The 14,540-nt window shown below is 41.8% G+C and overlaps 1 protein-coding gene across 1 annotated transcript in view; it reads right to left on the reverse strand.

The window, feature by feature from the left end:
* The window catches only part of LOC139006520 (apolipoprotein L3-like), a 38,917-nt gene extending 24,778 nt beyond the window's left edge, over positions 1 to 14,139 (reverse strand). Inside the window, exon 1 of the mRNA XM_070408842.1 lies at positions 14,061 to 14,139. The gene's annotated coding sequence lies outside the window, so the exon portion shown is untranslated. The remainder of the gene's footprint in view (positions 1 to 14,060) is intronic.
* Between the last annotated feature and the right edge of the window lie 401 nt (positions 14,140 to 14,540).

The raw sequence follows: 14,540 nt of genomic DNA on the forward strand, positions 1-14,540 counted from the left end.
AAATTAAAAGACAGGAGGAGAGCCTAAGGGAGCTTTGGGACAACATGAAACGAAACAACATACGAATAATAGGGGTGCCAGAACAACAGAAAGATGAACATGGATTAGAAAACCTATTCGAAGAAATAATATCAGAAAACTTCCCTGAGGTGGGGAAGAAAAAAGTCACACAAGCCCAGAGAGTCCCAAACAAGGTGAACCCGAAAAGACCCACACCAAGACACATCATAATTACCATGGCAAATGTTCAGGATAAAGAGAGAATCTTACAGGCTGCAAGAGAGAGACGGAAAGTAACATACAAGGGATCTCCCATTAGATTATCAAATGATTTCTCAACAGAAACACATCAGGCCAGAAAAGAATGGACGGAAATCTACAAAGTGATGCAAAGCAAAGGACTGAATCCAAGAATACTCTATCCAGCAAGGCTATCATTCAAAATTGAAGGGGAAATAAGAAGCTTCACAGACAAAAAAGGGCTAAGGGAGTTTATCACCACCAAGCCAGCCATGCAAGAAATGCTAAAGGGACTGGTGTAAAAAGAAGAAATATCAAGCTCAGAAAGAAAACAGCCACACACACACACACAAAAAGAAATGGCTACAAACAAATACCTTTCAATAATAACTTTAAATGTAAATGGACTAAATCCTCCAACCAAAAGACATCGAGTGGCTGAATGGATAAAAAAACATGACCCATACATCTGCTGTCTACAAGAGACCCACCTCATTAGAAGGGACTCACACAGACTGAAAGTGAAGGGATGGAAAAATATCTTTCACGCAAATGGAAAGGAAAAGAAAGCTGGGGTAGCAATACTTATATCTGACAAAGTACATCTCAAAGTGAAGGCCATAACCAGAGATAAGGAAGGCCACTTCATAATACTAAAGGGATCAATACAACAAGAAGATATAACCCTGGTAAACATATATGCACCCAATGCAGGAGCACCCACATACATAAGAAAACTTCTGGAAGAAATCAGGGGAGAGATCGACAACAATACAATCATAGTAGGGGACTTTAATACACCACTGACATCACTGGATAAATCCGCTAGACAAAAACTCAGCAAAGAAACAGCAATCCTAAATGACTCACTAGATCAGATGGACTTAATTGACATCTTCAGAACACTTCACCCCACAGCTGCGGAATATACATTCCTCTCAGGTGCTCATGGGACATATTCAAAAATAGACCACATATTGGGTCACAAGCAAAGTCTCCACAAATTCAAGAAGATTGAAATCATAAAAAGCTTCTTCACAGACCACGATGGCATAATGTTAGAAATAAACTACAATAAAAACAACCCAAAATACTCAAACACTTGGAAGCTGAATAGCATGTTATTAAATATTGATTGGGTTACCGATGACATCAAAGAAGAAATTAAAAACATCCTGGACACTAATGACAATGAAAACACAACAATCCAAAACCTCTGGGACACAATGAAAGCAGTCCTGAGAGGGAAGTTTATAGCTCTACAGGCCTATCTCAAAAAACAAGAAAAAATGGTAGTCAATCATCTAACTCTACAACTCAAAGAATTAGAAAGAGAGCAACAAGAAAACCCCAGAGTGAGCAGAAGGAAGGAGATAATAAAGATTAGAGCAGAAATCAATGAAATAGAGACCAAAAAAACAATACAGAAAATCAATGAAACCAAGAGCTGGTTCTTTGAAAGGATAAACAAGATTGACAAACCCCTAGCCAGGCTCACCAAGAAGCAAAGAGAGAGGTCCCAAATAAACCAAATCAGAAATGATAGAGGCGAAATAACAACAGACCCCACAGAAATACAAATGATTGTTAAACAATACTACGAGCAACTCTACTCCAACAAACTGGACAACCTGGAGGAAATGGACAAATTCCTAGAAAAATACAACATTCCAAAACTCAATCAGGAAGAATCTAAAAACCTCAATAGGCCAATAACTATGGAAGAAATTGAAGCAGTCATCAGAAAGCTTCCAGCAAACAAAAGCCCAGGGCCAGACGGCTTCACAGGGGAGTTCTACCAAACATTCAAGGAAGAACTAAAACCTACCCTCCTCAGACTACTACAAAAAATTCAAGAGGAAGGAACGCTTCCAAGCTCATTCTATGAAGCCAGCATCACCCTAATACCAAAACCAGGTAAAGACATCACAATGAAAGAGAATTACAGGCCAATATCCCTCATGAACATAGATGCCAAAATCCTCAACAAAATCTTAGCAAATCGGATCCAGCAGTACATCAGAAGGATCATACACCATGACCAAGTAGGATTCATCCCAGAGATGCAAGGATGGTACAACATCCGTAAATCAATAAATGTGATACATCACATAAACAAATTGAAAGAAAAAAACCACATGGTCATATCAATTGATGCAGAAAAAGCATTCGACAAAATCCAACACCCATTTTTGATAAAAACTCTCAGAAAGGTGGGAATAGAAGGATCATACCTCAACATAATAAAAGCCATATATGACAGGCCCACAGCCAACATCATACTCAATGGACAAAAACTAACACCATTTCCCCTAAGAACAGGAACAAGACAGGGATGCCCACTCTCACCACTCCTGTTCAACATAGTACTGGAAGTATTAGCCATTGCAATTAGGCAAGAAGAAGGAATAAAAGGCATCCAAATTGGAAAAGAGGAAGTAAAACTGTCCTTATTTGCAGATGACATGATATTATACATACAAAACCCTAGAGACTCCATCAAAAAGCTACTAGACTTAATACATGAATTTGGCAATGTAGCAGGATACAAAATTAACCCCAAGAAATCTGAGGCATTTCTATACACCAACAGTGAACTTTCAGAAAGGGAGATCAGAAAAACAATCCCATTTACCATCGCACCAAAAAAATTAAGATACCTAGGAATAAACTTAACTAAAGAGGTTAAAGACCTCTACTCAGAAAACTACAGGACGTTGAAAAAAGAGATAGAGGAAGACATAAACAGATGGAAGAACATACCATGTTCTTGGATTGGTAGAATCAACATCATTAAAATGTCCATACTACCCAAAGCAATCTATACATTCAACGCACTTCCCATTAAAATACCAATGGCCTTCTTCAAAGATCTAGAACGAACTCTCCAAAAATTCATCTGGAATAAAAAAAGACCCCGAATAGCTGCAACGATCCTGAGAAAGAACAAAGTAGGTGGGATCTCAATGCCAGATATCAAGCTGTATTACAAAGCCACTGTTCTCAAAACTGCCTGGTACTGGCACAAGAACAGACATATAGATCAGTGGAATAGAATAGAGAGTCCAGAAATTAGCCCGAACCAATATTCTCAATTAATTTTTGACAAAGGAGGCATGAACATACAATGGAGCCAAGATAGTCTCTTCAATAAATGGTGTTGGGAAAATTGGACAGACATATGCAAGAAAATGAAACTAGACCACCAACTTACACCATACACAAGAATAAACTCAAAATGGATAAAGGACTTAAATGTACGACAGGAAACCATAAAAATTCTAGAAGAATACAAAGGCAACAAAATCTCAGACATATGCCAAAACAATTTCTTCACTGATACAGCTCCTAGGGCAGTTGAAACTAAAGAGAAACTGAACAAATGGGACTACATCAAAATAAAAAGCTTCTGCACAGCAAAAGAAACCATCAACAAAACAACAAGAAAACCCACCTCGTGGGAAAACATATTTGCCAACGTCATATCTGATAAGGGCTTAATCTCCAAAATTTATAGGGAACTCATACAACTTAACAAAAAGAAGATAAACAATCCAATCAAAAAATGGGCAAAGGATCTAAATAGACACCTTTCAAAAGAGGACATTCAGAAAGCCAAGAGACATATGAAAACATGCTCAAAGTCACTAATCATCCGAGAGATGCAAATCAAAACAACAATGAGGTACCATCTCACACCTGTCAGAATGGCCATCATCAACAAATCAACAAACGACAAGTGCTGGAGAGGATGTGGAGAAAAAGGAACACTTGTGCACTGCTGGTGGGAATGCAGACTGGTGCAGCCACTATGGAAGGCAGTATGGAGGTTCCTCAAAAAATTGGAAATGGAACTCCCATTTGACCCTGTGATCCCACTACTAGGAATATATCCCAAGAAACCAGAAACACCAATCAGAAAGGATATATGCACCCAGATGTTCATAGCAGCACAATTCACCATAGCTAAGATCTGGAAACAGCCTAAGTGCCCATCAGTAGATGAATGGATTAGAAAACTGTGGTACATCTACACGATGGAATACTATGCTGCTGTTAAAAAGAAGGAACTCCTACCATTTGCAACATCATGGATGGAACTGGAGAGCATTATGCTAAGTGAAACAAGCCAGTCAATGAAGGAAAAATACCACATGATCTCACTCATTCATGGATAATAAAGACCATTACAAACTTTTGAACAATAATAGATACAGAGACAGAGCTGCCTCAAACTGATTGTCAAACTGCAGTGGGAAGGCCAGAGAGAGTTGGGGGGCAGGAGGGAGGGGAGTAAGAGATCAACCGAAGGACTTGTATGCATGCATATAAGCATAACTAATGGACATAAGACACTGGGGGGTAAGGGAGGGTAGTGGTTTGTCAAGGGCGGGGGGGGGGGGGGGGAAGGATACTTATGTAATACCCTTTGTAATACTTTAAGAGGAAAAAAAAAAAAAAAAAAAAAAAAAATTAGCGGAGAACATCTTATGACAACCAAACTTTGGCTAAGATAACCTTGGCTGCTAGCCATTGCTTCAGAAAGCGAAATAGGAAAAAATTTAAAATGTCTTTTTCTATTAAGCATGACTTTGGGGAAAATACGCCATCTGAGTCATTTGCTAAAACTTCCCCCAAAGCAGGATGTAGGGGAAAGGAAAAGGGAGCACATGGCGATCCTATATGGACGCCTCCTCCCCAGTATTCAATTTTAAAATCTCCTTCCCGTAATTAAAAAGTTTTACAAAATTTAAAAAATGCGTCTGGGATTTCTGTTCACGTGTAAAAAGAAAACCTGGCTTGAAACTTATGCGCGCACTGTCCGATTTTGGACAGTTAGATAGAGTTTTAAGCTAAAAATCTCTTTACAAATGTACAAAATAAACCCCAAGACTGATTATTTCCTAAGGAAAATGGCGAATTTGACCCAAGGTAGAAATTCTAGCAACAAGATTGGTGTTTTTCCATAATAATGTTAATGAAGCCTATTCCAAAGCTAACTTTAAGACCTCTAAAAGGAAAACCAATAAAATTGTCTCTGTTACAAAAATTTGCTAAAGTAAATGCCTCAAAATAATTGAATTTAAATCTCAAATTATTAAAATCTCTAATTATAAAAATCTAAGTACCCCGGTAAAAAAACCGGCCCTTTGTTAATTGAAAAGGCTGGCCAAAACATTTCTAATGAGAAAAGGGGCTAGTTGCTTCCCACCTGTAGCAAATTTTTAAAAATTGTGGTCAATTTACATCTGATTGGTCCAGGCAGGCCAAACCTGTTCTTCCAGGGAAAACAGCCCCCTGGCCCCCACTTCCTCCCCCAGGCCAATTTTGAAACTTCCCACTGGCCAGCAAGGGGCAGGAAACAATGTAGCTACAAGCTTGTTTCTTGACCTTCCCAAGAGGAAAAATTATGGTCGTTTTAAAATCAAAGGCTGGGCCAGGCCTGCCTTGCCAGCCTCAAGTGTGGTTTTCCAAATCTGCTGTGAATTTTAAGACCTTGGAATTTATACCTAGGTATCTTGAAGTGACATAATACTGAATTAAATAAAATCTAAGTGTGCTTCGTACAAAATCTAAAGGACAGAATCAAATCTGTTGGTTGATTATGTCTTGCATTTTTTGAAGTTTATTCTTAAAAATGTTACTGATTGAGAAATGCTAACTATTTAACTTGCCAGCTAAGAGTTTAAAGTTCTGGTTAAATAAATTTGGAGAAATCATATAATTATAGTAAAATTTCAACATTTGTCTAATTGAAAAAAGAGGATAAATTTTGTAATCCCAACCGAAATTTTTAAATACAAAGATCAGTTTAAATTTAATTGATATCTCTTAATAATTATAAAAGGTATATAATCTTTAAATCATATATACACATATATATTTGGTGGTCTTTCAAGTTGGATTTCAAAACTATAACCAAGGAATGACTTTGAAAAATTTCACGGGCCCTGAAATGTTTTCAAAAGTTTATTCTCTCTTCTTAAAGGATTTTTTAATAAAGCCAATTTAATATACTTGAAATCACATGGAAAGCTTTATCAAATATAAATTAATAAATATATTTTAAGTTTTTGCCTCTGAGAAAGGGCAAAACAAGTAATTTTGTTTAATATTTCTTAAAATACAGCAGTGGAATTTTAAGATGTAATTTGAAATAACAAAAGCTCCTCGCCGCTGCATTTTAAATTAGGCTGGAGGTGGGGCAGCGTTTGCCCCTTGTGAATCAGAAGTTTACTAAATACTAAATTTACTTGCTTCGCTTTGCCTTTTTTTAAAAAAAAAACCAAAAACAAAAACAAAAAAAAATAACAACAAAAACTTAAATTACTAATCTTTGTAAGCAATTGAATCCTAGTAAAAAGGTTACTGAAGGCTTCCCATGATTCCTCTATATATGCAAATAAGCCAAAGGGTATACTCTTTAAAAATATAATTACTAACATTTACAGATTGTTGTTAAAATACTAAATCTGACAATAATTAGTCACCATAAATAAAATAATCACTTGAAATATATGGCTTTGCGGCAGTATTTGTTAAAATCTCAAAAGGCAACCATGTTTCTTACATTTGTTGCTTGTGTGAGAAAGAACTGTCTGGAAGGAAATCAAAAGAGGTTTCCTTCAGATGTCTAACTAAAATTAAAAATCAATATATTGGGCCTCAAAAGCTAAATTAAATAATTTGTGTTTTGTCTCCTTAAACAAAGTTTATGTAAATTTACCCAAAGACTAATACCAGAAATTTAATTAATGTCATTTACTGTCCATAACTTAGGACAAGTAAAGTTAAAAGAATAAATGTTATTTCAAACTGACTTAAAATTGGCAAATTGGGTTAAGTGGATATTCAGGGGAACTTAGTTGTCACCTATTAAAAGATAAACTTTTACAATTTTTATATAAGACCTCCATCATTATACCAAAAAATACTACGCAGGAACCAATTCCTGGAGCTTTAACTGTTTTTACTGATGGGTCATCAAATGGGAAAGCTGCCTATCATACTATAAATTCTGACCGAGTCATGCTGACCAGTCATACTTCTGTGCAAAGAATTGAATTAAAAGCTATTAAGGCTGCGTTGCAGATTTCCAACAGCCTATTAATATAATTTCTGATTCCTCTTATGCTTCGGGCCTAGTAAGTAGAATTGAAACTGCCCAGTTGAAATGGTTTAGCGACCAAAGTTTATTCTTACTACTTAAGCAGGTTCAGCAGATTGTGCAGCAGAGAAAATACCCTTTTTTATATCACTCACACCAGGGCTCACAGCGTATTACCTAGCCCATGCCCCTCTGATTGCCAAATGACTACACAAATGCACTCCACTTGCTACTCCACCGTCCAACAGTGTTCTACCTCGGATGGAAAGACATCACTTACTGCCATCCTAGAAAGGACTTATTTCGGCTCTTCTGGAGGCGAGCATGACTACACCTCTAGCCAGGGGAATCCTAAATATGGCCAGGCCTCCTGTCATGGCACCATCGGTAAACCTATCTGTTGGCCCCCACAGGCACTGATCCACATATCGGATGGTGGCGGACCAACTGACAGAGTCAGGGAAGCCCTAGTGCAGAACCAAATTGAAAAATTCATTAGAAACATGTATCCTCCCCTCCACTATCACCCTTTAGCCTTACCTAAATCACGAGGAGTAGATCTAGACAACCAAACCTCTGATATCTTAGAAGCCACACTCCGTGCTCTAAATGCCTCCAATCCATCCCTTGCAGAAGACTGTTGGCTGTGTATGACCCTAGGTACACCTATGCCCCTTGTCATTCCAGATGACATCAGTAACATCACTTCTAATAATAATTGTACCCTCAGTTTTCCCTTTAGAACTCAACCTGTTGCATTCAACTTTTCCTCATGTCTACAAAAACTCCCCCAGAATAATAGTTATGATCTAGATGTAGGCTTCGTTAGTTTTGTTAACTGCTCTCCTGTTTACAATCACAGTTCCTCCCTTTGCCCCGCTCCTGGACGAGTGTTTGTGTGTGGGGGTAATATGGCCTATACAGCTCTACCTTTAAACTGGACAGGATTATGTGTTCAGGCTAGTATTCTCCCTGACATTGACATCATTCCAGGGGGAGAACCTGTCCCCCTACCCAGCCTTGATTATATTGCTGGACGCAGTAAGCGGGCTGTCCAATTTATTCCCCTACTTATAGGACTGGGGGTCTCTGGAGCTGTGGCCTCTGGCACAGCTGGATTAGGAACCGCACTACATACTTATAATAAATTATCTAATCAATTAATTAATGATGTTCAGGCTCTTTCAGGTACTATCAATGATCTCCAAGACCAAATTGACTCCCTAGCAGAAGTAGTTTTACAAAATAGAAGAGGATTAGATTTACTTACAGCAGAGCAGGGAGGAATATGTTTAGCCCTACAGGAACACTGCTGTTTTTATGCCAACAAATCTGGGATCGTCCGAGACAAAATAAGAAAACTCCAGGAAGACCTGGTGAAAAGGTGAAGAGAGCTGTTCGAAAACCCCCTTTGGAGCGGACTCAATGGCCTACTCCCCTACCTGCTTCCTGCACTTGGCCCCCTTGTCAGCTTACTGTTAATTTTAACCTTTGGTCCATGGGCTTTTAAGAAACTGACAAGTTTTGTCAAACAGCAAATTGATAGCATCCTGGCCAAACCCATTCAGGTTCACTACCACCGTTTAGCTACTATAGACCGGGAACGTGAGGGCTCCCTCCCCACGGGGACAGCATAAAGCCAGAGGAATGCTTACCTACACTCTATATAGAGGAATAGTATGGGTACCGTCTGGGTGCAGGGCAAAGCACTGCAAGGGAAGGTCAAAACAGAAAATCAAAATTTTCTCGACTGCCTCTGGATTTCTCTGTGAGCACACCTAGTTTGCATAGAGGTTGGTGTCCATACATATATAATTGTTGGCTCTGCCTCTCCTCCCCAAAAGATACCAAGAGCCACCAGAGGTGAGATCTGCCGATCTCATGGGAGGAACCAGGTCACTACTCCCCCAGTCGGTTAATGCCCACCCTTAACTAAATGGAAAGGGAGGAAATGTTGGGAGCCATTAGAAATTACATATACATCTCCAGCTTACAACACAATGGGTTTCTGGCTCCTCCAAGCCAACTCCCGGTTTGGTCTGGAGTTAAAAGAGCCTTGCGGTTTAGCCTGGAGTTGTTTAGCCTGGAGTTAAAAGATAACCTACCCTCACCCTAAGCACACAGCTGCTACATCTCCACTGATAAGCACACAGCTGCAACATTCCTGAGCCTGCTACATCTCTAGTGATAGGCTACTGCCCATGGACCTCTTTACCCACCCCCTTCCTCTAGAACAATATAAATTCTACACGCTGTAAAAATAAAATTGAGGCTTGATCAGAACACTGTCTTGCCTCCATTTCTTCACGTCTCCTATCCTCTCATTCCTTTGCAGGACCTGGTGCGGTGTACCCACGATGCATGCCCTGTGGGTCGGGGCAACTAATCATCCGAGAGATGCAAATCAAAACAACAATGAGGTAGCATCTCACACCTGTCAGACTGGCTATCATCAACAAATCAACAAACGACAAGTGCTGGAGAGGATGTGGAGAATAAGGAACACTTGCGCACTGCTGGTGGGAATGCAGACTGGTGCAGCCACTATGGAAGACAGTATGGAGTTTCCTCAAAAAACTAAAAATGGAACTCCCATTTGACCCTGTGATCCCACTTCTAGGAATATATCCCAAGAAACCAGAAACACCAATCAGAACGGATATGTGCACCCATATGTTCATAACAGCACAATTCACCATAGCTAAGATCTGTAAACAGCCTAAGTGCCCATCAGTAGATGAATGGATTAGAAAACTGTGGTACATCTACACGATGGAATACTATGCTGCTGTAAAAAAGAAGGAACTCTTACCATTTGCAATGGCATGGATGGAACTGGAGAGCATTATGCTAAGTGAAATAAGCCAGTCAATGAAGGAAAAATACCACATGATCTCACTCATTCATGGATAATAAAGACCATTATAAACTTATGAACAACAATAGATACAGAGCAGAGCTGCCTCAAACTGATTGTCAAACTGCAGCGGGAAGGCCAGGGAGGGTTGGGGGGCAGAAGGGAGGGGGGTAAGAGATCAACCGAAGGACTTGTATGCATGCATATAAGCATAAACAATGGACATAAGACCCTGGGGGGTAGGGGAGGCCAGGGGATTGTCAAGGGCGGAGGAAAAATAAAGGACACATATGTAATACCCTTTGTAATACTTTAAGCAATAAAACAATAAAAAAATAAAAATTAAAAAAAGAGTTTCATCAAGTAAAAAAAACAACAACAAACAAAATAGAAATGTTTTTATTGACTTTACAGAGAGGAAGGGAATGGAAGAGAGAGATAAAAACATTGGTGAGAGAGAAGAATCCATTGGCTGCTCTCTACATGCCCTCTGCTGGGTTATGAGCCCACAACCCGAGCATGTGCCCTGACTAGGAATTGAACTGGTGACCTTTTCATTCATGGGCCAACACTCAACACTGAGCCACACCGGCCAGGCCAGATTGTGCTCTCTTGAGAGTGGTTATTTCAAAGGTGAGTTCACCTAGATGCACAGAAACAATGGACAGGGCTTGTTTAAAGAAAACAAACCTTTTACTAAAAAGTAAAAGAGGTGACCCCCTGCCATGACCTGCCAGCTAGGAGTTTATGATCACATCACCCTGTGAGGTTGCTTTACATTGCACCCATTTTTCATTCACGGTCCTCCTTTTGATGACAAGTCAAGCTGAAGGATGCGTGGATGACCAACCTTTTGGTTGGATAGTGTGGTCTCACAGCTCTAGGAGGGCCCTTTCCTAGGAAGTGTCAGTGTGCACCTTGTCTTGGTGACCATTGGGATGGGGCCATACTGTAATCCTGGGCTCTGTGTTGAGGCCAAATTTTGCCCAAATGGGACGGGCAGGTAAAGGGAAGGCAGTGACGTCTTATGGCCGTCATTGTGAAAACACTCTGGCCCTGGCTGGAGCAATCGATGTTTCTGTCTTTTGTAGGGAGGGGTTATAGGGCTAAGCCTCAGCCTGACCTGTTGGCAAAGCCACAAACAAGTCCCAGCTTAGAGGGCACAGCCCTCTTAGCATAATTAGGCTTGACCTTATGACACTCCCTAGTTCTTATCTGGGTAGCTAATGGGCTGAGGGAGATGCAGCAAGTGCTGACAAAACAAGTGAAACTCACAATAATATTGTAATTATGGTGACCACTACCTTGTTTACCTCTGGCTGTAAAATAAAGGCTCAGCTTGCTGTCTGGGTCTCTCTCTGTGGCCTCAGCCAGGCACAGGAAGATCCACTTAGACCCAGCTTATTCTCTTTGTCTTTTCTATATCCTTTGCTGCCCCCACTTAGGCTCACTGAACCCTTGGCTGAGCTGGCCCACCACAGTCTTTCTCTCTCCATCTCAAATCAATAATAATGAGAACACTCTGGATCATTTCTGTTCTATGAACCATCATGATGGAAACAGACCTTTCCATGGAGAGTATTCTCTCAGTTCTGTCTGGACTATCTTGCCCTGGAGTCCAGGGAAGAAAGGAAATGCTGATTGTCAGTAGGCGTTATTTTAAGAAGCAAAACAGCATTTATCAACTACCCCTCCTGAGACCTGCCTAAAACAGAGCCAAGGGACTTGCCAGTATATTAATAGCTGATACTAAGGTGGCTCACCTGTGTGTCTTTGCTCTGCCCGGGAATGCTCTAAGACTTTACAAATAATGACTCATATTCTTGCAATAACCATTGAATTGTGAACGATTTTTTATCTGTAAACACAGGTCCAGGTCTACTGTCTGCTGCCCCTCCTGACCCTGGCCACCCTCTGCCCTCCTGGCACTGATGGCTCAAGCCTTGGTGTGTCCCATGGCAGGGACACAGAAGAACCAGCCACTCAACCACACAGCAAATCCGTTTCACTCTCAACTGAGTCAAGCCATTTGGTTTTCTTGTTGATCTTGATGCAAAAACTATGACTCAGATTTCACACAAAATTCCACCACTGTTTGAATATACTTCTGGCAGTTCTATCAGCTTTCTGAGAGTTCCATTTATTTCCTCCTGTCTCCTTCCTGCAGCCATCACATTTTTTTATGAGGAGAAAGAGGAAGAGTTGAATGTGAAAATCTGATTCTGACGCCTGGCCTTGAGCAGGACATCCCAAAGCCGCCCCTCCCCCAGGTGAGGCACCCAGGTCTGGGGCTCAGGCCCTGCTCTGTCCAGCCCCACCCACTCCTGCTCACTACCTGCTGCCAGGCACTTTGCTTCCTGCACCAGAGACTCCTTGAAGGCTGTAGGTACCATTAAATACATCCTGCATTAGGAAGAAGACACAGATGCAGACGAAGAAGAGGAGGAAGAAGAAACAAAAAGATTCCACAGCCCTGGCTGGTGTGGCTCAGTGGGTGTGGCATCAGCCTGTGCACTGAAGGGTGGAGGGTTTGATTCTCGGTCAAGGCACGGACCTGGGTTGCAGGGTACATCCCCAAACCAGGTCAAGGCACAGGGCAGATGTGGGAGGTAACAAATTGATGCATCTCTCACACATCAATGTTTGTCTCACTCTCCCTCTTCCTCCCTCCCTCCCTCACTTCCACTCTAAAAATCAATGGAAAAAATATCCTCTGTTGAGGTCTTATAAAACAAACAAACAAACACAAAAGCTTCCCCCAAAATCAATCAATCCCACAGAAATCAATGTAAAACCAAAAGGAGAACTATAAACGTGGGGGAAGAAATGTTAAAACTCATGTTGAGTTGCAGAAACATAGCTAATCAAGACACAAATCCCAGAAGCCATAAAGGGAAACTGTGATCAATTTGACTACTTAACAAATAAAGCCTGTGAAGGCTACTATAAGCCAATGTAGACCATGAGATGCCGGGGCCACTGTGTGCAGTAGCCTGGGAGACACAGGAACAAATCATTCTCAGGGAAGGGGCTTGCCCAGCGTCAGGCAGTTCCTGCGGGCAGAGTAGAGCCCACACCTCCTGATGCTGGAGGCTAAGGAGGGATGTGGTGTGAATAAGGCAACAGCTCCCAGGTGTGTCTCTGCTGTACAGACACAGGGATCTGGGCTCAGTCTCCTCCAGCTCTGACACACAGGACCACCTCCTACGTTGCCCATCCCCCCACGGCTATGAGCCAGGCCGGCCAAGAGCAGGGAGGCAGAGCCCACCCACCTCCTGCTCAGCATCTCAATGTGGCATCTGGGGCCAGTCATTCCCCTCTCAGGGCCTCAGTTTCCCACAAGGCCCAGCACTAAGCCGAAAGGGTGTGTGAAACAAGATCATGATTTGAACTCTCAAAGGAAACCCTTTGCCCCATCAGCTTCAGCAGCAGCCCCAGCGGCAGCCTCAGGGCATCCAGGCCACAAGGAACAAAGGCTCTTACTCACCTAAGGTCCCCACCTCCTCTGCCTCCACCACATCCCCCCACATCTCCCTTCCTTTGGGGTCACTGGCTCCTGTCTCAGGGAGTCCAGGTCTGAGCTGAGCTGGAGGGTAGATGAGAACCCACCAAGCAGTGTCCCCCTTCTTCTCCACTGTTTAGGGGCACTGGGGTGGGGAGGAACGTCAGAGAAAACTAGTTTCCAATCCAGTTCTGTCACTGCTTACATGTGCCTTGGGCCCATTACCACCACCCTCCCCCCTGCACCGCCCCCCCTAGCTTCGGTGCCCCTCATCTATACAAAAGTGACAAGATCCTTGTCTTAGAAAGTGTGAGGGTGGGAAGACGGGAGGCGCTCCTACCCTCCCAACTTACCTAGAATCTCCCTCTGGAAGATTTAAAACAAGACCCACTCGTTCTTAGCTGTGCACATCCACCCAGCAGCTGTGTCTGCACAAACAATTTCTGGGTCTAAGATACTTGGAAAGGAAAACTGAAAACACAGGCTCAAGTTCTGAGAAGCTCAGGGTCAACCACATTACCCAAACTGCACCGCTCCAGGTGAGCCCCACCCTGCCTGCTGACTCCTTAGGCCAGTGGTCGGCAAACTCATTAGTCAACAGCCAAATATCAACAGTACAACGATTGAAATTTCTTTTGAGAGCCAAATTTTTTAAACTTAAACTATATAGGTAGGTACATTGTAATGAACTTAATTAGGGTACTCCTAAGGCTTAGGAAGAGCCACACTCCAGGGGCCAAAGAGCTGCATGTGGCTCGCGAGCCGCAGTTTGCCGACCACGCACGGCCTTAGGCCAGTGGTTCTCAACTTTGGCTGCACATTAGAATCACCTG

The sequence above is a fragment of the Myotis yumanensis genome, unplaced genomic scaffold, assembly GCF_028538775.1.
Source record: "Myotis yumanensis isolate MYYU_CA2020_CCGP unplaced genomic scaffold, mMyoYum1.0.hap1 SCAF_3, whole genome shotgun sequence".
Classification (NCBI taxonomy): domain Eukaryota; kingdom Metazoa; phylum Chordata; class Mammalia; order Chiroptera; family Vespertilionidae; genus Myotis; species Myotis yumanensis.